This window comes from Marmota flaviventris, chromosome 14 (assembly GCF_047511675.1).
Source record: "Marmota flaviventris isolate mMarFla1 chromosome 14, mMarFla1.hap1, whole genome shotgun sequence".
In the NCBI taxonomy this organism is placed as follows: Eukaryota; Metazoa; Chordata; class Mammalia; order Rodentia; family Sciuridae; genus Marmota; species Marmota flaviventris.
The window spans coordinates 31,722,120-31,745,813 of record NC_092511.1 but is presented as its reverse complement, the minus strand read 5'-3'; the positions used below and the strand labels follow the sequence as shown (position 1 = coordinate 31,745,813).

The window sequence follows — 23,694 nt, the reverse complement described above, 5'->3', positions numbered from 1 at the left end:
GTCAACACCTATACATACTCATGTACAGAAAGTTCAGCATTTTCTAGGGCAAGATGGACTTATATGTTCCTGATTATATGACCCCTTATCTATGTTAGCATAATTGATGCCAGAATCTCCAAGAACCTATAAGTCTGGAGTTCCACAGCCAACACTCAGGAAAATACCATGCATTCATTCAGGGAAAGTGGGAATGTCATGCCACCTTTAATCTAGACCAGTGGTTCTCAAGATAGTTCTGCTGAGGTTGATCATTCAGCTCAAACTAATTCCCATTGCTGCCCAAAATAAAATATCCATTTCTCTCTAAAACAAAATCCCTTGTTTGGAAAAAAATATATAATTTCAAATTTACCACAAAATAATACATCTGTAAATTTTAGCTATACAGCCAAAGCATTGAATAGTAGGAGATACTGATTAGACTTCAATTTCTCATAATTTGTCTGTCATAAGAAACTGAAAACCAGAAATTTTTTCTAAACTAAAAAAATAAGAAACAAAGGCAATGTTAATCTTCCTTGTCCTGGCAATATTGAAGGAGGGATATGTTATATTGGTATGATTTTCACTTTTATTTTGAGGAAGTAGGGTCTGTATTTTTTTAAAAAAAGCATTTTGAGTATTTATAATTTATACCTTATCTTTACAGTGAGTCCTTTAAAAACTTTTTCTTAAGAGGAAAAAAAAGTAAATAAAATGAGAGGAAAGCATTCTGTGGAAATAGATACTAATAAGAAGATTATTTTATTAATCTTGCTCATAAGTCACTGGTTTTATTATATGTAAATATCTAAGTAGGCTGTTTTTTTCCAAAATATGCACCTATCATATTAAAATATATGTCATAGATGATTAGAAGCATGAAGTCAAGTAAAGCAAAATCTCTAAAACTAAAAGAAAAATTATTTCTTCAGGTTCACTGCAATAGTTTGAAAAGTATGAGTGACTGGTCAGCAAGGGATGTCTTCATATAGCATTTTACCATGAGATTTCTCTAAGGAAGAGTTTTCATTACTTCTTATGGGAATTCTTGGGCTCCAAATCCACCATCAAGGCCACAAAGGTGATATAGCAAGTGGGATTCAGCAGAGGTAAGGGGAAAGAGGACTAACCTTTCAAATTATGGTTTACATGTGTTGAGACCATACAGATTCTGACCCTTAATTGGGAATTATTACCTTCTAAGTTCCAAATGTTAAATGGAAAAAATAGTACACATGAAACCCTTAAGTATTAAAACCATATATTAATTTCAAGTGACCATGACCCAAGAAGGAAGGTCAAAGAAAACAATGATAAGACTCCAACCAATGAAATCACCAGCTGTACCTACAATGAAATTCTGTACCTACCATGGGAACAAGAATCTGCAATTTCTTCCAGGAATCAAAGAAATAAAAGGGTATTTTATGTCACAGGGCTTGAAATCTTCTACATGCTACAGAGAGATACATGGATATGTAGGTAGTGAGCTAGTGAGTACCCTGAGATAAATCTCAACTCCTTGAGTAGCTTGTGCTTGGCAAGGCCTCTGGAAAGATCTAATTCACCCTCTCCAGGACAGTATACAGAGGAACATTAGTGTGATGTAGTTAAGAGTGATGTAAGCTGACTTTGTTATGAAAACAATGTAATTTTAACTTTGGAATGACATCTGGTCTGTGTCACAGCTCTATCAAGATAAATGATAATGGTGAGTGGGGGGAAAAGACTTGCTTTGCCAAATATGGCCTATATTTGCTTATAGGAGTTACTCATCACTACTGATGAGTAATGTTCTTTTCTTTACCTAGTTTCTCTGTTAAAACCAAAATAAGGACCAGATGTAAGTCCTGTCCATTTCCCAGTCATCAGTTATCATGTAGAACCAGTAATGTGTCAAAACGCACAAACTCTGGGTCTGAGTTTTTGTCGTTGTGTTTTTCTAAATGAATAGAGGAATTTTGAGGACATAGTTTGGGACACAGTTTGAGGACATAGTATGGGAGACTTTTTTCTGCTTACTTTTAAATTCCTAACTCACACAGTCCTAGAATACAAAGATTTTCATCATGAACAATTTTGCATAATCTTTGGAGCCTTCTTTTATTGTCTATTCTTGTTCTGGAGCAATATCTATCCTGTAGAAAATAAATCCTATTGGCTGCCAGGGTTTTGATCACCAGCAGTATAGTACAAAAAAAAAAAAAAAATCTACCTGGTCATCAGAGATTAAGAGGATCATGCCTTGGTCTAGAGGAAGGCTGCTTCAGAATGCAGTGAGACCACAAGCTCCAAGTTTTATCCAAAGCAAGCCAGTGATCCAACATTAACACTAGCATCCCTGGAGTTTTATTTTCCTTGTTTCTATATCATGGTGGAATTCCTTTCTCGCTGTGGGTCACATTCTGTATTTAAACTCTGGGTTAATTTTACCAAATGGAGTCTTTAAAAAAAAAAGAAATATCAATAAATAATTTTCTTATAGAAAAACAAATTAAAAATTCTTGAAATTTTCCAGAAATTATATGCATTAGTTAGATAATGTCACAAAGCATTTTAGGTATCTCAGAGCACACTACATAGATACATAATATTAATATTTATGTCATGTCTTTCTAGGCTAGGTAAATGCAAACAGAGCTCTGGTTTGTAGCAACCTGTGAAGGAATGTCCAATTAAGTCATTGAGTGTGTGGATTAATATTTAAACATGATTGTTTCCCAAATGAAGTTTTTGCTACAATTATCTCCCCTGCTACTAGCTCCTCCTTGACTTCTCATTTTTGTGTTCCATCCATGTTTACATGGTTGCATTGTATCCATATTTTTCATTTAAACCAACACATATTCATTTCAGAAGCCCCCAGTGACTTCATGGAAGGTAGAAATTCTGTCATTTCATCTTATATTTTCACAGAGAAATTGTCTCAAAGATTCTAAACATTTCCCTCTACCCAAAGACCTGAACAGAGTCAGAAAGTCCTTCTAGAAGTATGGAGCTGACCTACATGTGTGGACTTCTCTGCTCCCCATCCAGTCAGTTCCCACAAGCACCCACAGGTCTCCTTCTAACCTGTGCTCAGTTTGGTGCTATAAGCAACTGACAGGACTAAAGATGCAGGAGGAAAGCTCTGCTTTCCCCCACAAAAGCCATCCCCAAGGAAACTTCCTGAGCACTCATTCTTCCTGGGGCTTTGATAATAGAATAGTTCCAATCTGGAACCCCACAGATAACCTCACTCTCTTGGTTCCTCAGAGGGAGGAGAAAAGATGTAACAAGATGAGAAAAAATTTCAAACAGGAAAAAATATAGGAGACCATCAGTTTCACTCTGAATACCCAGTTCTATCCCATTATAAGAATGCTGAATTTTGCTTGAGTCCTTATTTATAAGACTTGAGGAAATGGAAGAAGACCCAAGAATATACACATTGAAGAGTAAGGATGTGAGCCAGAGGAAGATATAAAAGAGATATCTCTCGGTAAAAGAGGGAAATTATCTCATTTTATCATAAGTGCCTGCCTAATTAAATGAATTTTTTCCTAAACTGTTTAATTCATACAAGTCAGTATGTAGGTTAGGGATTAATTGATTGCTCAGAAACTGGAAAGTGCTTCCTAAGGAACATTTTTCTTTATGATGTTTTTGACATTTGTGGTTCCATTTCCAGCCTTAGATGCTGCTCAATGAAATTACAGCTCCATCCCAAGGCACCAGCTGTCACCTCTGCCAGTGATCTCTGGGCTCAAAGAAAACAGTGAAGTTCCATGCATGCAAAGAAAGTGGATCTCTCAGTAAATGCTAAATTTATAAGGAGGGAAATCTCTATTTAAATGCACTCAAAATTTTATTTGGCCCCTAAGTGGGAACTGGAACAAACGGCTTTGTGTGGAACAGTGTCAAACAAACCTGGTCCAATTCCACAGTATCACATACTAAGCTTCATTTTACTTGCAGCCACTGATGTGTGTGATACATATAGGGATATTTCCATGACAGGCTCTAATGGAAAAGTATACAGGTTGCAGAACAAATCCATCTATCATAAAGAACACTCTGTGAGATAACAAATGCACTTTTACTACTAATCAATATATTGAAATGGACCTGATAGAAAATTTACCTATTAAAACAGGAAGAATCTGCAAGAGCCTCAAACAACCACCTTTTGCTTTCATTCCCTGAATATGATAACTGATCAGTCTGAGAAAACATTGTGGAGAAGGATTAATTTCATGAGCGATTTAAATGCTGGAAGTATTTAAATAGCTCATGAAAGTCTGTTTTTATTTTTTTGTTTTGTTTTCTTTTGTTTTTATGGCTTTTATTGCCATTTGCTGCTGAGTCTCTTGGGATTAGGAGAAGGTTTAGTAAAATATTTTCTCAATGTCAAATTATGGAGATTAGTGCATTAGATTTACTAGGAAGGTTTCTTTTCTAAACATTAAGATTTGTCTTGCTCACCCTTCCCCTATACATCCAGAGGTTCTGATTCTTTGGAAACACAAGGAATCTATGTTTGTTTTAAAAACTCCACAGGAAATTCTGGTAGACCCAAAGATCCACTGATCTAATTATAGATTATATATTGATTTACAATAGGTTATAAATTGATATATATATATATATAGATTATATATGGAAAGAACAAAATTATATTGTGTTCTTTCCAAAACCTTCACAATCTCTTGAGATCAGAAGCTGGATTTTCAAGATAAATTGAGCTTTTTTTTTCCCACTGGGAATCCATTTCTTGAGTTTTAACCCATTCTGAAGTTTCTTCACATCATCTTCTTTGGAAGTCACCATTCATTCCAACTGCTCCTACATTATGCCCTCTCATTCACCTTCTCTTTTGTATTAAAACTCTTTGAGTGTACACCAACATTCTATCTCAAAACCTTTCCTTACCCCTCCAAATCACTACACGGATCAGGTATTTTGTTTTATTTGCAATAGTTTCCTCTTTGCCCCAACTATGGGTCTTCTGAGTTTGAAATATTAGGGCCTCCTCCTTCATGCTGAGGCATATCCCATGCTAAACCCTACAGTTCCCAAGGACCTTACAGTTTCTCAGCTTTCCTGTAACTTCCACCATCCACGGTCTCTTCACATTTACTCTTTTATAACATTTCTGATGATATTATTGGAGAATTGTATTTCACATTCTATGGATTTTCTCTTCTAAGTTACCCCTTTGGAAAAAGTCTATCAGCTCACATGAATATCTTCAGTTGCTTTCTCAATATGCTAATAAATATGTTAGAAACCTCCCATATAGACACTTTTACTTTCTGTAGGCATATATTTGTAAATTATATGAGACATTTCTCATCATGAATTGGATTAAATTTATCAAGACAAGAATTCATTATCTTCTCCCCACAAAATTCTTTCCCCTCTCATATTATTTTTTTACCTTTCTCCCATGCTCAGATACTTGGAAACACAATTTACTTAAATAACTAATAGAAGTCACAGATAATCATAATGAGAGATATAACCATATAGAAGAGATTTGGGAGGAAACAGGTAGAGAGTCCAGGGAAAAGGCACAGTGATGGATACAGTTTTTCTCCATGTTTTCACTCAGCTTTATCCCTTTCCTCTGGTGCTTTACAATCCTGGGTTGATCCCATCTAGCTTTCTCAACCCAACCCACCCACCCCAACTTTATACAGGAAAGACTTCAGAAACACTAACCCAGCCTGCTGGGCTCCAACATCACAAGAAACTTGCTGATCAACAAGTTCTGACCTGATCTCCAGTTCCAATAGTTCAGTTTTTCATAATCTACAGAACTTCTGTGTATCCCAACTGTTCTTCTAGGCACTCCAGCCGGGGCAGGGTGGGGGCGGGGACAGTAAATTAATAGATTTCTGAAATCTATCTAAAGTTCAGGTTTGATTTTTTTTTTAATCTGGTTTCTGCCCTTCTGGCTTCATCTTAAGACTTCAGTTCATTCTAAATGAAGCTATGTCCTCACGATGACCAGTCCACTGGGAGGATCTGTGCCTCTCCAAGGTGATGGTGGGGTTATGCTCTAGGATGCCCTCTAAAGCCCTTTGGTTCTGCTTTATCCTGCATTCCATGGCATTCTACTCCATGCTTTCTTGCCAATCCCACCTAGAGGTTTGCCTGGCTCCCATCTATAACACACATCTGCAATTTCTTGGGTGTTTCTTTGGAACTTCTCCACTTCCGGTGGCTTTGTACAGCCTCCCTGTCAATCAACTCCTGCTCTACCCCAGTGGAAAGATCAGGCTCCAGGCCTGGCCTCTTTCAATCCATCCAATTCCATTGTGATGAATCACACCTGGCTGTTACTACCCAACCCTTGCTGTCTCCTTTGACTATAACCTCTCACTGTTCCTGTCTGTTCAACATAAGGAAAAGCAAGGAGCCAATGCCATTTCATTCATGCCTCAATCTTTTAGGCTTCATTTGCCTCCATGACTGTTTATCATCACAGACCTCAAGACATCCCCCCCCTCTCTACACACACACACACACACACACACACACACACACACACACACCACTGCCTCCTGAGTATTTCTTAGTGAGTGTTCACTGCATCAGGAGAATGATATTCTTTTTACCTTTTCTTGTAACTTTCCATTTCATTACATCATATTTTGGCTATAATTCTCTCACTAGCCCTCCTGCCAACACAGTTAAAGATAATGTAATGTGATAGCAATTTTCCATGTAATTTATTAGCCTAAGACTTCAATTTTTGATATGTTCATTTAAAAGCTTAACATATATACCCAGATATCGTTTTGTCATAGAGCTTGCCAAAACCACTCATGGTTCATAAAAATAAAGTGAAATATGTGCTTGGAACTGAGACTAGGGTAGATAATTAGATTTTTTTCTATTCATGCAAATCAGTTTTACACTCTGATGGTGTTTTCTCCAGCAGGATTTGCGTTTTTTCTGTTTCCATCTTGCTATCCGAAATTGATCTTTGCAGGCTAAAGGAAGAGCTCAAAGAAAGTAATTCATGTAATTTCAATTTGTTTCCTCCAACCCACAAACAAGTTTTCAGGAAGAAGAAATTGAAAAAAAGAAAAAAAGCAACTTCTTTCCATTTCTGCAGCTCTGACAGACGTAGGCTAGAAATAGGAGCCAAAGACGTCTTTAAAATGTGTTGCTAGAGGGGTACCTGGCTGAGTTTTCAGGCAGAGACATCACCCTTTGCCATTCTAGGAGAAATCACCATGGCTGCTTCCCTGGCCCCTCTTAGGCATGTTTTTGTTTGTTTGTTTTCTAATACAATGAAAACTTTAGAGTTAGAGTGATTATCTAAAAGGTAAAAATTGATCATGGCAGGCAATAACCCAAAAGGCCTGTTGACCCTTTCTTACAAAATTATGCCCATATGACATAACATTTTTCCTGGCCCAAGCTCCACCCCATCAACCCCCACTACTTTGATGAACACAAGTCAGGCTAAGAACTCAACCCTTCTTAAGTCAGGCTTTTTCATTTCCCTGTCCATAGGCACCAAGTTTTTCTTCTGGTCTTTGTGTTATTATTCTCTCTCTCGTTCTCTTTTTTTGTCTTTGAGCCTTCAACACATTTCAACCCAGTAGAACTCTACTCTCTCTTCAACATCTAGTCCAATTATCCCTGTCTTTTGCAAGGTTCCCCATCCTTTAGCACAGAACCCCTACTTAAAAATTAGCACACACAGAAATATGTAATCTTTGCATTGTAAGCCTCTTCCTCCTCTAACCTGATGTGAGTCTGACACATAACTGGAAACTCAGTAAAGGCCTGTGGAATGGCTGGATGGAATTATATACACTGTAAGAATCTGATGTGCTACTGGTGAGATCATTAGGCCTTCCTGATGATGCCAATGCTGTGAACTGCTAATTTTTATCATTCTTTTAGTGAAATCTGTGCCCAGAACCATACTTTTTATTTGAGAAAATATGTGGACTGCCTTTTACTAAGAAATCTAAGATATCTTGATGGATTAGCACAAGCTCAATTACAAACCTGTGACAGTGAACTCAGCTGTCAGTCACAAACATCTATTAAGCAAATACAGGTGCCAGTCCTGTGCTCATTGTCATGGGCAGAGCACAAGTACACAATGGTGTTCTATCTCTTGGAGACATGGTCACTATTGAATATGAGTGACATTGTCTAAACAGTTTACATTACTGGAGAGTCTGAAGGCCTAGAACTGAAGTTTTAGGGATTCTCTTCAATTCCGTTAACAGGCTCTGAATATCTATCTCAGGAAGTCTGACTTCCTGAAAGAAATTTAGTAAGAACTATGAAGAGAATTCTGATTATTCTACAAACTCAAAGGTAATTCAATAGCAAAGGTATTTAAAACCTATAAACATTGCACCTAGACAGGAAGTTAATATACAGGGGAAAATCCATAAATTACTTTCCAAGGATTTTCTGTTCCAAAAAATTTAAAAAAAACTGAACAAGCCACATTTCCATTGAATTATTAGGATTTATTAGGATACATAGACTTGTCCTTGAGATGCACTACAAAGCTTTCCATTCATACCCCATTTATTTAAGGTGCTATACATTATAATAAATATAAGTTAAACCCAATTCTACATGATTAAAGTTAATAGAGATGTCAAAATACAGTAAGACATTATCACAAGAAATATTTTAAAAGGTGTTTGTTCATGTTTTAATTATATCTGCTGGTACAATTTCTAAAGCCTTGAGTTATATAAACATATGATATAACTCTGAAAGGAGATCCATAGATAAGTGTCAAATATTACCTTTTCATTCACATAGAAAACTCTTATTTTCCAAAATGAATATTTTAGTATTTATATTAATACCTCATAATATTTTAGAATGGAGCTGAGGAAGCTTTAGTTTGCTGGAAAGTTTGTTGAAATCAAGAGAAAAAAGTTTGCTCAGTTGCAAAATGAGAAGCTTAATTTAGACGCTAATAATGAAAGCACCTTACATTTTTAATGTTTCAGTGTGACAGTTATTTGATATAGATCATTTCATTTGTATTTCATATTAGCCTTATGGGTTACATAATTTTTTCTCCTCTTATACTTGATTGAATTGGAATTCAGAGAGAGAAAGTGACTTCACAAAGTCATATTGCTAAAAGCTATAAATCTGTATTACAAATGCCAATCTAGATCATGATTCTCTGAACAAAAGTACAGACTTCCTACAAAAATTTGCAAAATAACCAAATCCTTAAAACAATAATCCTTTCCTGTAAGATTATATCTCGGGGTGGGGTTGTGGCTCAGTGGTAGAATGCTCATCTTGCATGTGTGAGGCACTGGGTTCCATCCTCAGCACCACATAAAAGATAAATAAATTAAAAATTAAAGGTATTAAAAAAGATTACATCTGGGTCAAAAACTAAAATTCTGATGAAGATTTGCTTTTTGAGCACTAACTAAACTACATACAATCCATAGTAAAATAAAATTTAAAAAAAAAAATTAAAAGTCTGCTTACACATTTCCCTCTCTAGTCAATGTGCACTTTAAATGCAGCTCATCAAAAAAAAAAAAAAAAAGGCTGTAATTATCCAAGAATGGCTCACCAAGTTCTTTTTTTACTGTGTTTGGTCCAGTGGTTCAATTTTGTTAAACAATGTCATTATTTTCATTCTGTAAACTTGCTCTGGTTCTATAAAGCCTAACTGGAGAAAACTTCCATTCCAAACAAGAAATATAAAAGAGAGATAAAGAAAAACACATTTTCACTTCAAATCCAATAAAGTCCATTCTGGTTTTGGTTAATTTTGATTCTAAACTTTAAATTACTGGAATCATTTGTTCTCTTGTTGATTTTATCTTGTGATGCTTACCTCTCAAGTACCTTGGGTCTCTTCTATTAAGAATATGAGCTACAAAATGATAACTGTTTGATGTGATTGTAACCTAAGTGGAATACTCAGTAAAGATTTAAACATTCAAATAAGTGGCGTAGTGAAAAGTTCAGTAAGAGTCTACGTCAGTGAATCATTATGTTTTGCAGAGATTGGAAGACAGTAACAGAGAGCAGGGCACTTGATGTTTTGTTAGTAATAATTTTGTGTGTGTGTGTGTGTGTGTGTGTTTCTGGGGATTGAAACCAGGGCTTTGTTCATGTGAGGCAAACACCCTACCAACTGAGCTATATCCCCTGCCCAGTAATAATTTTTGATTCATAGTTTATATCAGTTTTAATTTTTATCTGTTGGTATTGGGTATCCAGGAAATATTTCATCATCTAAAGACACTACTCAGCATGCTTACAGATGTGTCACATAGCTGCAAAGCCCCTGTCCAAAATTATTTTTTTTGAATTATGAAAATGGAAAGTAGAAGTATATTTTTAAGGGGAAAACATACATACGTACACCCATAATTATTGACCATTTCCACTTAGTGAAAATAGATCATTAACTTTTTTCATCTAGAGGTTGATGAGGATGGATGCAGCATGACTCTGGTCAAGGAAGGAAGAGAAGTGCAGAAAAAGGCCATTGCTACTGATTCCCAGAAAATCTGGGGATACTAGTAAGAGTGTGGGTTGGTTTTGATTAGCTATCATTTTGTTCCTGTGTTTGCTTTTGTGGTTCTAAGGATTGAAGCCAGGAGGGGCTCTGCCCCTGAGCTATTCAGCCATTTTTTACTTTTTTGTTTTGAAATAGGGCCTTGCCAAATTGCAGAGGCTGACCTCCAATTGGCAATCTTCCTGCCTTCAGCACCCTAGTAACTGGAATTATAGGTGGCTCCTCTGTGCCCCACTTATTGGCTATTATTTTGCCATGGCTCTACATTTAGTGTTTCTGTATTTATAGTAGATTTGTTTCAGGCCAGAGACTCTTCGGGCCATGATTCTCCACAGCCATCCTTACTAAAGGAAGCCCACATTTCCATTAAATTTATAAAGCACTCTCAGCATGATGGATGATGGTGAAATAGCAGAGTTACCAAAGAAAATCATGTATTTCCTTCTGATGTCAGCATCAGAGTGTACTTAATTAAAAAGAGGGTGGGCAGGAAATGTTTTCTATGGAGAATGGTAAATTGGATTTCAGCAGCACCAGAGAAGAAAAATACTAGGATAATGGCAGAGTAAACGAACACCGGGTATGGACTTAGAGTCTGGAGATGAGTTTTAATCCTGATTCTGGCATCCACCATTGAGACGTTGGCTAATTTCATTGAGTGTCATTTTGTTCATCTGTGTGATTAGAGGTGAATAGGAAGATTTCTATGACAAAGATTGAAATATTTTTATCCTAGACTGAAAAGTAGAGTGTTTGGGAAGGCAAGGACTTCAAGTTTCAGAGATAATTAATGCTATTTTCATGACAAACTTGGGAATGGATAATTAATAGAAGGACATGAAACATTGGTATTTGCAAATGATTTATCAAGAGCAATTATTTGTTAGGGAACAAACACAGACCTTAGCAAGGTAGCCAGAATGACCTTCCAGGGGAACAACATTAGCAGATGAATCATGAAAATTCATTCAGCAAAATGAGCTGACATGTTATTAATGACTGAAGAGATAATTTCTTCTTTTCAAAATGGACATACAAATGTTTCATATCACAGAATTCAGACAAGAACCTCCAACAGAAAAGAGAGATGGACAAGGTTACATCTCTGTTAAGAGTGGGAGACTGGGGGCGGGGGTGGTGGTGGTGTTAGACTTTAGGGAAAATAAACACTTCTAAAAGGGCCAACCTCAAGTAGCTCATTCATAGGAAAATATCAAAAGTTCATAATATTTTTTGGCAACTTAATTGAAAGCTAAAACAAACATTTTTAAATGTCACATTGACAGAAGTGTCATCTCTGAGTCCTTGATCACAGACATCTCCCTGTTCACCTCTCATTACTCAGATGAACAAAATGAGACACAAGGAAATTAGTCACCCCTAATCTCCATGAGAGAATTATGGGTGATTATTTCCTTTATTTCAGTACTTGTGAATTTTCAACAATGAAAAAGTGTTTATTTTAATAAACAGGAAAATGCTTTAAGGAAAAGAACGTAGATTCCTTGGAAGCAACGCACATTGTTTTCATCATATTACCTGAAAAAGAACTCAGGAAGTACAGATTTACTAATATGAACTTGTTCATGCTTGCTCATTCTGGCAGTTGATGAGGTTTCATGTGAACAAGGCCAGAAGGCTTCCAGAAGCAAGTTTAGTTTTGTTTAAGTTATCAGGGAAAGCAAGAACTAAAGAGATATATTGAAATTTTGTTTTAAAAATATGTATGTTGTTAATTTCTACTGCTGTGCACCTTGATATATCAGTAAATTAGGTTTACTGAAATATTTTAGCTTCTGTTCTCTTCCTCCTTGCTCTAATAATAATATAATTATTAACTCAATGTGTGCTTGTGTTACAAGCCTGATGGACTCTTGTGCTCTCTACCAGAAGAGGCAGTTAGATGTACCAATGTAGCAGGAATAAGGCTCTTTACTTGAGGCTTCTGCTACACACAGAGCACTGAGAATGTCAGACTGGCTCAAGCAAAGGACACAGGTGTACAGCTTCTACAGCATCTATCCGATAGGCAGAGACCCAAACTGTTAATGTCATCACACGTGGAGGTGGGGGCTTACTTGCACCTGTGCTCTTCTTCAACATGCTTCTTCATGTCCCAAGTTCCATAACCATCTTCAGACTCCACCTAAGGGTGTGATTGTATTATGCTAACAAAGTAAAGATAACTGCAGATTACTTTAGTGACTACTTTATGCATGTGTTTGCCTTTTGCCACCTGAGGTTGCTGCTTATCCTCTGGGAAGACCCCTGATGTTATTTTCAGAACAGAGGCAGACTATTGTCCCGTCTCAGTGGGTCTGATTTTAGTGACTTTGTCTGGTCTGACTCTAGCTTCTTGGTCTTTCTTCTGACCACATAGTTTCAGAAGGCTAAGCTGACTTTTCAGCCCCTGTCTCCTGGTATCTTATCTTAATTCTATGGCCCTGAAATCTGGTCACCTCTTTTAACTCCTAATCATCCGGTGTATCTGTTAACCCCACAGGACTGAGAGTTAGCTTGCTTGTCTCACTTGCAATGCATTAGATCCTGTCTATTTCCTCATTTAACTCTCTTATCCCCTCAACAACCTTATGATACAGACACCATTATTTCATTTTTATAGATGAGAAAACTAAGGTACATATTAAGTCATTTCCATGAGATCACAGGCATCTCATTCCAAAAGTCTCAGTTTCTAACTGATACAGTATTGTTCCTTTTTATCATAGAAATAGGTAGCATACATTTAGCACCTAAAATGTGCCAGGCTCTGTGTTAAGCATTTTATATGCATTATTAAATTATGTTTGCAGAAATCAGGTTAAATAAATACTATTTTAACCATCTTTCTGAGCAGAAAATTGAGCCACTGTGGGAGTTGATCATACTGTAGGTGCAGGTGGATTTTAAATGGGAAGCAAGAACTCTGCAACCTGACTCTCTCTTCTAAGAAAGTAATTTGGATCCTTTTGTCCCATTAATACCATGAAACTACTCTGATCCATGGTCACATTGACATGATTACCATTAATAATTATTTTATTAACAGAAATAAATTAACACTGAAATAATTTAATAGACTTCCTGGAGAGCCTCTGGGATGCCTCTTCAAGATAAACAAAACTGGGCCCAACTTGCTTTTTTAAACCTATTTTCCACTTGATAGTTAGTATATATTTTTATTTGTTATTTATTGTTTTAAAGACTAAGTTTCCATTGTGAATGTAAATCAAAAATTCAGTTTGAAAATAGATAACATAAAGATACAAACATTGGTTGCTTAATTTGATATAAATATTAGGTGTAGAATAGAAAAGTGGCACTTAAAAATCATCATCAATTCACTACTTAATGACTTATTTTAGCTATGTTCTAGAAAAATATCTGGCATCCATCTTCATGAATATGCTATATACCAAGGCATGCAGATTGGTTTGCTTCTTTATGCTGTGGCTATTACAATGGAAAGGAAAGTAAACAAAAGAAAGAATGAACATTAATTTAAAGACCTAATGTCCATTTTTTGGTGTTCTATTTTTAAAGCTGGTGTCTTTCTGATAGAGATGCTTCCCACTTATTCTAGCTACAGTCCTGTAACATTCCAAGAGTGAGATCCTTGTATTGTTTTCCTCAGAAACTTTTTTATTTTGAACAAAGAAAACTGACAAAGGGAGAAGCACCAAAGATAGAAATAATCTCTGGAAAGTGTCTGATATCAGCTCAGGAATATTCAGAATATTCAGGTGGAAGAGTGCTTTTGGAAGGGAGGCCAAAGCAACAATCCCTTTGAAATCCAGCAGATCTATTTTATTTTAATTATAAATTCTTATGTGAGGCAGTGGCTAAGTCAGACTGAATAGGTTGTAAAACTGAACTGAGGGTGTTTATGTGTTCAGTTTATACAAACTTTGCCAAGTTTGAGGAATTTGTTAAAACAATTAAGATCTCAAATTGTACACAAATAATCTTAAAAATAAGTTCAAGAATACTTATTTGTGTGTGTGGTGCTGGGGATAAAAATCTAAGGCTTTCTGCATGCTAAACAGGTGCACTACCACTGAGCTACATCCCCAACCCAGGAATAGCAAATACTTCATCATTTTGCTAAAAGTGCCCCTCTCCTAGGATTTGCACAACTACCAAGCCATAAAAAATATATACCAAGAACGATTTTGCCATATTTTAACATAGAGTCCAATGCTTGATTTACCTTATTTTTCACTGAATGAACGAATTGTCTCAGCATACACACTTAGATAATAAAACCCAGGATCCTTAGCAATTGACCCTCCTTAAGCTGAAGTTTATTGACTGAAGAGGAGGAACGAAATGATAAAATGTAAATTTTATCTGTCACAAAATTATACTCAAGTTTTAAAGCACCCATATCATTTTCTCTTAGTAAACTTTACTCATGTAATTTTCTAGGTGGCCTTGACAGGGAGTGGGCATAAGAATGTTTAGCTTGGGCTGGGGATGTGGCTCAAGTGGTAGTGCGCTCGCCTGGCATGCGTGCGGCCCGGGTTCGATCCTCAGCACCACATACAAACAAAGATGTTGTGTCTGCCGATAACTAAAAATAAATAAATAAATATTAAAATTCTCTCTATCTCTCTCTCTCTCTCTCCCTCCCCCCCTCCCAGTCTCACTCTTTAAAAAAAAAAAAAAAAAAAAAAAAGAATGTTTAGCTTATTATTTATTGAAATAATAACTCTGGATCTCTGAATTAGCTCCTCAATTGATAACCATGTCTTGTAGAGAGACAGAAGTTGCTTACAGGTTTTTCCCTTGAAGACAAAGCTGAAAATTGAATGCTAAAAGAAGAGAGAGAAACCAACGAGAAATTATTTGCTCTTATTTTGTGTTTGAAAAAATGAATTTGTTGCCATTCAGTTTCAAAAGTGATCAGAGGAAAATAAAATGGGTCATTGTTATACTAGAAAACCCCCACTGCAGTGCTCTCTAAAATCCCTCTGCTCTCCTGGGAACAGCAGGATTTCAGCTGTCTTTACCCCTTGCTCTGCTTGAAGCAATGGTTTCAATTACCACTCCATGATACAAACAGATCAGTGCATGGATGACAAGGCCTCCTGGAGAATTGCTTTGGTTTAGCTACTTTAACAACTCTCATCTTTGTAGTCTATTTAAATAACAGATAGCTCCATCACTATTTGTCAGGCTCTGTTTCATAACAGGAGCTTCAGGAAAAGCGGGACTTTGGACCACTCTTTGTATCCAGCTGAATGGGGACCTGGCAGAAGTAGTCCTGGGAAGTTAAACATACTAGCTCGTGGGCTCCCTGCTAGTTCAGGCTTCTGCACTTGGATAATTCATTATATAGGATATGACTCAACAATAGATGTCTGTCCCTTTCTTTCCCTAATGCCAAATCGCCAAGGGACTCACCAATCACTTCTTGAATAGGGAATGAAAGGGTTAAAACACACCAAAAATTTAAACCAAGTGATACTAAGGCAACTCACAGCAAACTTATCACTCCTTGGAGGTAGAGAGTATTAAATGCCAGCAAGGGTGTTTTAGAGAATGCCTGGGGTGATGGGAAGAAGGATACCAGCTTTGCAAGGGCAGCAGGCATAACCTGTGATTATACTCCTTCTCTTTCCTTTTTAAACAAATGCCATGAAAGAAATGCTGCTTCTGAGATTTTCACTTTTTTATACTTTTTTTATACCAGGCCTAAGGTAACAGAAATGCTTACGTGTCAAAGTACAACATCAATGGTACTTGATCCTGGAGGGGACAGAGCATCCCATGAGAATCGTGAAGAAAGGAATGGATTGAGGGCTAGTGGAGCTGACAGACACAGCAATGGCACTTAGCTCTGATGTCAGTGGTTTGCTGTCTCATGACAGGCAGCACCCCAGTTTTCTGTTTGGCAGTACTAGCAAAATTTGAAACTCCTGGTTGAAAACGTCAAACGTTTTCTCACCCAAGGAAATGGCCTTTTCTAAAAACTATGATTTATTCAAAATTACATACAAGAGGAAGTGAGGGGAAAGGGAAAAATAATACAAGGGGGAGAAATGAATGACAGTAGAGGGGGTAGAGAGAGAAGAGGGGAGGGGAGGGGAGGGGAGGGGAGGGGGGATAGTAAAGGATAGGAAAGGCAGCAGAATACAACAGACACTAGTATGGCAACATGTAAATCAATGGATGTGTAACTGATATGATTCTGCAATCTGTATACGGGGTAAAAATGGGAGTTCATAACCCACTTGAATCAAAGTGTGAAATATGATATGTCAAGAACTATGTAATGTTTTGAACAACCAACAATAAAAAATTAAAAAATAATAATAATAACAATAACAGCTCTATTCAGATAAAATTCACATGGTATAGAATTCAATCCATTTAAAATATACAATTCAGTGGATTTTAGTATATTCTCAAAATTTTGCAACCATCACAAATATTTTAGACATTTTATCACCCCAAAATGATACCCCATATCCATTACCTCTGCCCCCTCCATTTGTCCCCAAACCCCTACTAGGCAACCACTAATCAGTTTCTGTCTCTGGATTTGCCTATTCTGGATATTTCATATAAAGGGTATTATACAATATATAACCTCCATGTCTGGCTTCTTTCACTTAGCAGAACTTTTCAAGTTTTGTCCATGTTGTAGCATGTATCAGTAGCTCATTCCTTTTTATTCTATTGTGTAGCTATAACATATTTTGTTTGTCCGTTCATCAGCTGATGGACATTTAGGCTCTTTCCACTTTTGAGCCATTGTGAATAATGCTCCTATGAATATTTGTGTGCAAGATTTTATTGTGGACATGTGTTTTAAATTTTCTTTGGCATATGCCTAGAGGTAGAATCACTGGGTCACATGGCAACTCTTACTTTTAAACTTTTGAGGATTTTTTCGAAGTAGCTGCTGCACCTACCATTTTATATTCTTCTCAACACTATGTGAAGGTTCTAATTTCTCTTCATTTTCACCAATACTTGTTACTATTTGTCTTTTTGATTATAGCCATCCTAGTGGGTGTGACTTGATATCTCATTGTCACTTTAACTTGCATTTCTCTGATGGCTAATAATGCAGAGCATCTTTTCATTCATGTTATTGGCCATTAGCTTCTCTCCTTTGGATAAGTACCTATTCAGATCTTTGCCCATTTGGGGGTCAGGATGTCATTTTAAATTTCAGAGTTTCTCTTGAAGCTTTTCACGTCAGGTATTCCATGGATCATATTTATATCTGATGACTCATTCTGTTGCTGGGTTCAAATGTGGTTGATGTGGTTGATCTAGGTCATGGCTTTCTTGAGTGAGAATTGGTGGCTTTCCTGTGGAAAAGTGCAGTCCCACAGCATGGTCTTTCATTGAAAGGCTCAGAGGCTCTCTGTGGGGATGGAAGGGGAGATAAGGCATAATTACCTTCTATGGCAATTGACTTTCATAATTTTGTTTACTTTGCAGATGTAACCACTGTTGTGAAAAAAAAATCACCAGAGTTCCTATCACTTTCTTAAGGAAATTACTCTGCATGAGTGTAAACTCTGCTGCCTGAATGCTAAAGGTGTTTTCTCACTTATGCTCTTAAGGTTGCCTGCTGAGACCAGCACTTCCTGAAAGGAGAAAACAACTTCAAGTACAGGATACAATCCAGGAAAGAACACAGTGAAGAACAAAGCAAAATGTTTCCCCTGCATTTCCACCTAGATCCCTAACACAATCTAAAATTTAGTTTGACTATGGCTTTCTCAAAATTCTTTATATTCTTTATTTAATGCATTCTTTTAAAGATCTGGACATACATGCTGGTAGTGCATTAGCCAGTTCCCAGTCCTGGCTGCACGTTAAAATCACCTGAAAAACTGTTTTAAAACTATATTCATGCTGGGTACCCAAACAAAAGCATTCATTTAGCTCATCTGGAGTGGGCCCAGGCATTTATAGTTTGCAGTGCTCCCATGGGTGATGCTAATAACATGCAGACAGTTCTGAAATACCAACTCTACTCTATCACTAGTCTTAATTTATAATTATATTAAACCTAATAAAAGAACCCATTAGCCCTTCTATCAGTGCTTCTTGGGCTTCAACATGCATAGGAATCATCTGGGAATCTTGTTAAAATGTAGATTCTGATTTCATGGGTCAGGGATGGGCCTAAGATTTGGCAATTCTAACAAGCAACCCCGGTAAGGCTGAGGCTGCTGGTTAGCTACTCAAAGTCCTCAAGGTTAGTGAGCCTCTACATGTTTATGACACTTTTCAATTAAACCTGTATCTTCTTAAGGATTTAACTTTCTAAGGTGACCATTATGGAATATAATATGTACTGCAATCCTTTCAAAAAAAGAATTGAAATTCTATTTTTGTTCATATATATAGGTGGGCTTTGTTAATATAAAACTAAATAAATCTCTCTATTAATTTGAAATAATGATCTAGATTTTTTAAGTGGTCATAAATAAAACTGTGCAGTTGAATGAATAAGGGAGCTGATGGTTGATTGAGAGTCACATGGAGCTAGTCACCTTGTGACCTTGGAAGTTAATGAAAGTCATTGTTTTCTCTGTAAATTGTAGATAGTAATTATTATTTCTGTAGCTGTTAGAATAATCTACCTAGGTGTTGGAACCTTTGAAGAAGTTCAAAGTGCCCATCATTCCATTGACCTCAGAGTATGCCTAAAGGAAGTTCTTAAAAACAAAACAAACAAAAAAGCTATTGCAGCGCCTAAATATGTGCAATCCTGGCTCAAATCTTTTGTGTACGGATACAGACAGGAGTCTTCTCTCTAATCCTCCAGCTCATCTTTTTCTTCCAACATCAAGAAGAGTCTTAGGGATAAGAAACTCTAGTAGGACAAATTGAGGCTTAAATTGAAAAGGAGACTCTGTTACCACTTCACCTTAATAATGAGAGACTAAAATAAAGTTTGAAGAGATTTTCTTTTTCCATTTCCACTCATGAAACCAGGTCTTTCTTTCCTTCCTCACTGAGTAGTGCCTGAATCACCACTAAATTTAAGGAGTCTTTCTTAGTCTGTTTGAAGCTCTTGGGTCCTTGGAGACCCACCAGATGAGAGAAAGATTGAAAAGTAAAGTGTAGATGTTGGTTTGGTATCCTCACATGAAAGGTACTGCAAAGATCAAAAGAAATGATCCGTATTTTTCCACTAAATAATTTTTATCTTTTTTAACTATTTTTTTTCTAGAAATGGAATCAAAATGTACTTCCATAAAATTTTTGGCCATATTGAGAAATATTTTAATGCTGTCATAAGATTTGAAACTGCTTTGCTAGTTTCCAGAAAAAAAAAATTATGGTACAATGTTCAACTTTAAGTAGTTACATTAAAAATTGAGTTTTCATTATCTTCTTTGTAATAATTGTGATGGTTGAAAGAGCATGATACCAGTTTTCCTATTTTTTTCCTTTTCAGTGCAATAATAATATAGGGGTCATACTTGGATGAAAAGCCCATCTACCAAACAGTTTCAGTCTTTTTTATTGTTGTTGTTAACCTGTCAGTTTAAGGAAATAACAGCAGCTATCTGACTGCTTCACTGTTGGTGAACAGAACAGCCATCATGGATGTATGTTATGAGGGAGATGGAGTTCCTTTGACATGGGATTGGTGTTATGATGAGGCCGGCTGAAGGATCTTCAAGTTCCCTCAGTCCTGGAGATTTTCTTTCTACTGTAGAAGTGTGAGGAACAGAGGCATACCTCTGCCTTTTATCACCCCAGTATACCTGGAGTCCTCATCAAACCAACCCCATCTCGTGTAACATCTGCTGTGATGAAAGAAGTGGCAGTAGAATTTTCTTTATCCATTAGGCTCTGGAAGGTGAGAAGAAGGCATCCCAAGGATGTGTTCCTTTAAAAATGACATTGGTTCATTCATCCTTACTTGGGGAAAAATAATTCTAGGCAGATGCAAATGATAACACTACCCTGACTTCTGGTTTTACCTCTTTTGGTTAAGAGGGCTAGTTCATAAGGACTGATTGCTTCATCCTGCCACTTTAGATAGACTGAAATGTCCTTTAACAATCATGTTTCCTATTAATAGATTTACTGTGCAAGAGAAGCTAAATCAATATATAATTTAATGGCTCCTCTTGTCAGGGGCATTATTGATTCCATTACTGATGACTTTGAAATGATATGCCATTATGCAAATGCCATCTATTTTAGACATCTTTACAAGGCACCTACAGATGTACTTTTTTCTTCATCTTTCATTTGCCTGTCTCATGATTATCAAATACTGGAATATTTTCTGAAGATTATGAGCCCAGTGAATACTGATACTCCAGATAAAATATAAATGCTTACTTTCATTATGCAAACAAATTATATGGGGCTGTATAACTCTCACACTTATCACTTCTCAAAGTATAGAAAATAAAATTATTACAACAATAGAGAATTAAATTCTATTTTATTCTCCAGAGATTAGAAACAATATTTTGTTTAGTTGTTTCTGTTCATTTGTGAATAAGTGGTTATATAGCTCAGGGGGCGTAAAACTGGCACCTTCCCTATACACTCATCCCACTGGTAACACCATTCAATCATCCTGACTTTGCGTTCTTTATTTCTATAATCAATGAAATAGGAGACACAGGGTGGGCTAGGAATACACACTGGTATCACTCTTTTCGACTACCACAATGATACAAAATAGGTGAGGAAAACTTATTTTTATGTAAATACTTAAACAATGTATTTTAAAGTTAAATTTTTTGAAAACTAGCAAAGCAGCTCTGTCTTATAATAACATTAAAGTATTTCTCAATATGGCCACATTTTTTATGGTTCACTTTCTAGGGGGAAAAAACACATCTGGTTAAAAAAAGATGAAACATTTTTAAGTAATACAATAAGAATGTTGCAACATGACTCTCACAATGAGGTGTCTCAGTTCAATGCATCCCATGATAAAATGCCTTGACAATGAATGTTGAGCTATCAGTCCCAAGGTGAGTAGTATGGCCTTTCATACCCCTCACTCCCTTGGTCTTACATGCTGGTAGCTTCAGTAAAGATATGCAATTACACTTTTTTGGGGGGTGGGGAGGTGTACCAGGGATTGAATCCAGGGTCACTCAACCACTGAACCACATCCCCAGCCCTTTATTATATTTTATTTAGAGACAGGGTCCCACTGAGTTGCTTAGTGCCTTGCTTCTGCTAAGGATGGCTTTGAACTTGTGATCCTCCTGCCTCACCCTCCCAAACCACTGGGATTACAGTCATGCACCACTGTGCCCAGCTACAATTATACTTTTAAGATCTCAAGACAGTAAGGTAGAAAGTAATACCTAAAATGCATAAATTTTAATAACAAAGAGACATTTGTTAGGTTTTGTAGGGTAAATTTGATCGAATTTATAAAATCAAATTCAGTTCTGAAATAGAAAGTATAATTGCATGTGTCCTCTTAGCTTCTTTCAATATTTTATATTTTTCAGATATGAACAAATAATTAACTATCTCAGGTTAGTCAGGTCAAACTGATTTTTAAAATATATACAAAATAAATAGGTGAATTGCAGAAACTTAGTTCTAAATTTTAGACAGGAACTGTTCACAGTATACATGTACTTGGACTTTGTCATACTTCATTTATAGTTTTCTAGAATAAATGATTGTTGCTTTTGTCATTTATAACTGTTAATCTAGTATTAGTCTTTGAGGAAAGAGTTGAGAGAGAAAATGCACTCTCAGGAGTTTCCACTTCTTAGGAGCAAGAAATCAGGACTTTAGCATCATGCAGCAAGATCTGGAGCTGAGGAAAACAGAGTTATATTATGAGGCTCCAAAAACCAGAATCAATCACTTGATTTCACTTCTACAATGCTAAGCCAAGAAAGCAAGACTTCAACATTTGTCCATTGGGGGTTGGAAAAAAACAAAAAAATTAAAAGCAACTACTAACTTCACACTAGAAAAGATGTTCTTAGCATGCCTATGTCTAAATGAAACTTGAAGTCTTTGATCAATAAAATAAAAACAAGACAATAAACCACTTTCCTTCCTGAAGACCTAGAAAACTCAACCAAGATTAAAGAATATTCAAACCATTAAAACTTTGTGTCTATACAGACATATTGTTGCAAAAACTATAATCAGAAGTGGTTTGGGCCAGTATTCTTATTTTTTTTTTCAAAGAATAATCAGCATCTGGGAACTTTGAATATGCTCTAATACAGGTCCTTAATTACTTAAAAGATAACAATAGATTTATTCATTTTCAGAGTCATGGAGGCTTACTGGAAGTTGGAATTTGCATAATAGTTGCATTTGTCCTACCTGCCTGTCTGTCAATCACAGCTGTAGGATCACAAAGCAGAACTGCTGGAGGCTGGGTTATCTCTTTTTCCCAACGCCTTGGTGTTTCTCTCCCATAGGTAGAGTTTGAAAGTAGTATAAATGGTATATTCAGTGAAAGTCAAAACTCAACTTTGGGAGAAATGAAAATAACTACAATAGCACAAGTCTTCCCCACCCACATCACTGCCACCCCACTTTCAAAACAGCTGTTTTGAGGCCACAGCTTCCATCTTTAGAAAGACAAACAAAACATGAATAACTTCCTGTTGTGCTTGAGGTGGAAAATCTGCTTAACCTGAATAAGAGTTAGATTCTAGGACACTGGGTGGAGTAAAAGACTTAATATTTTCTTTTGTGATGCTTCTGTACATTTGTTATTTTAATAAAATTTTATGATACAAAATATTTTGCTTGGAAATATCAGAAAAGCACGATGAAAGAAACAGTGACCCACCAGCCTATTGCTCAGAGATTAACTCTGTTAAAATTTTGTTGTAATTTATTGACTTATTCTAAAGGAATGACTAGCAGGACACAGCTCAGATAACCTGATGGTGAAGGCATTTCTTAAATAAATATATTTATCTTTATTATTGTGATATGTATTTTTGTGCTTTTCCTTTTCATGATAATGATAACTTATTAGTACTGAGTACTATATTGTCCAGATTAATTCCGTGGCCCTGGGCAGGGAGATATGCATTGGGTGGCTTTTTTAGTCTTTCAGACCTGCTTGATATCCATTCTTGAAGAAAAAACTCAAAAATACAGACATTTCTCAATTGCTGTTTGGAAGAAGTGCAACGTGTTAACCTTGCTTTCCTCTTCTCTATGTTCCTTCT

General features: G+C 36.3%; 1 protein-coding gene across 3 annotated transcripts in view; it reads left to right on the top strand.

The window, feature by feature from the left end:
* The window catches only part of Slc8a1 (solute carrier family 8 member A1), a 364,582-nt gene that overhangs the window by 276,885 nt on the left and 64,003 nt on the right, over positions 1–23,694 (top strand). The gene's annotated exons all lie outside the window — the stretch shown is intronic.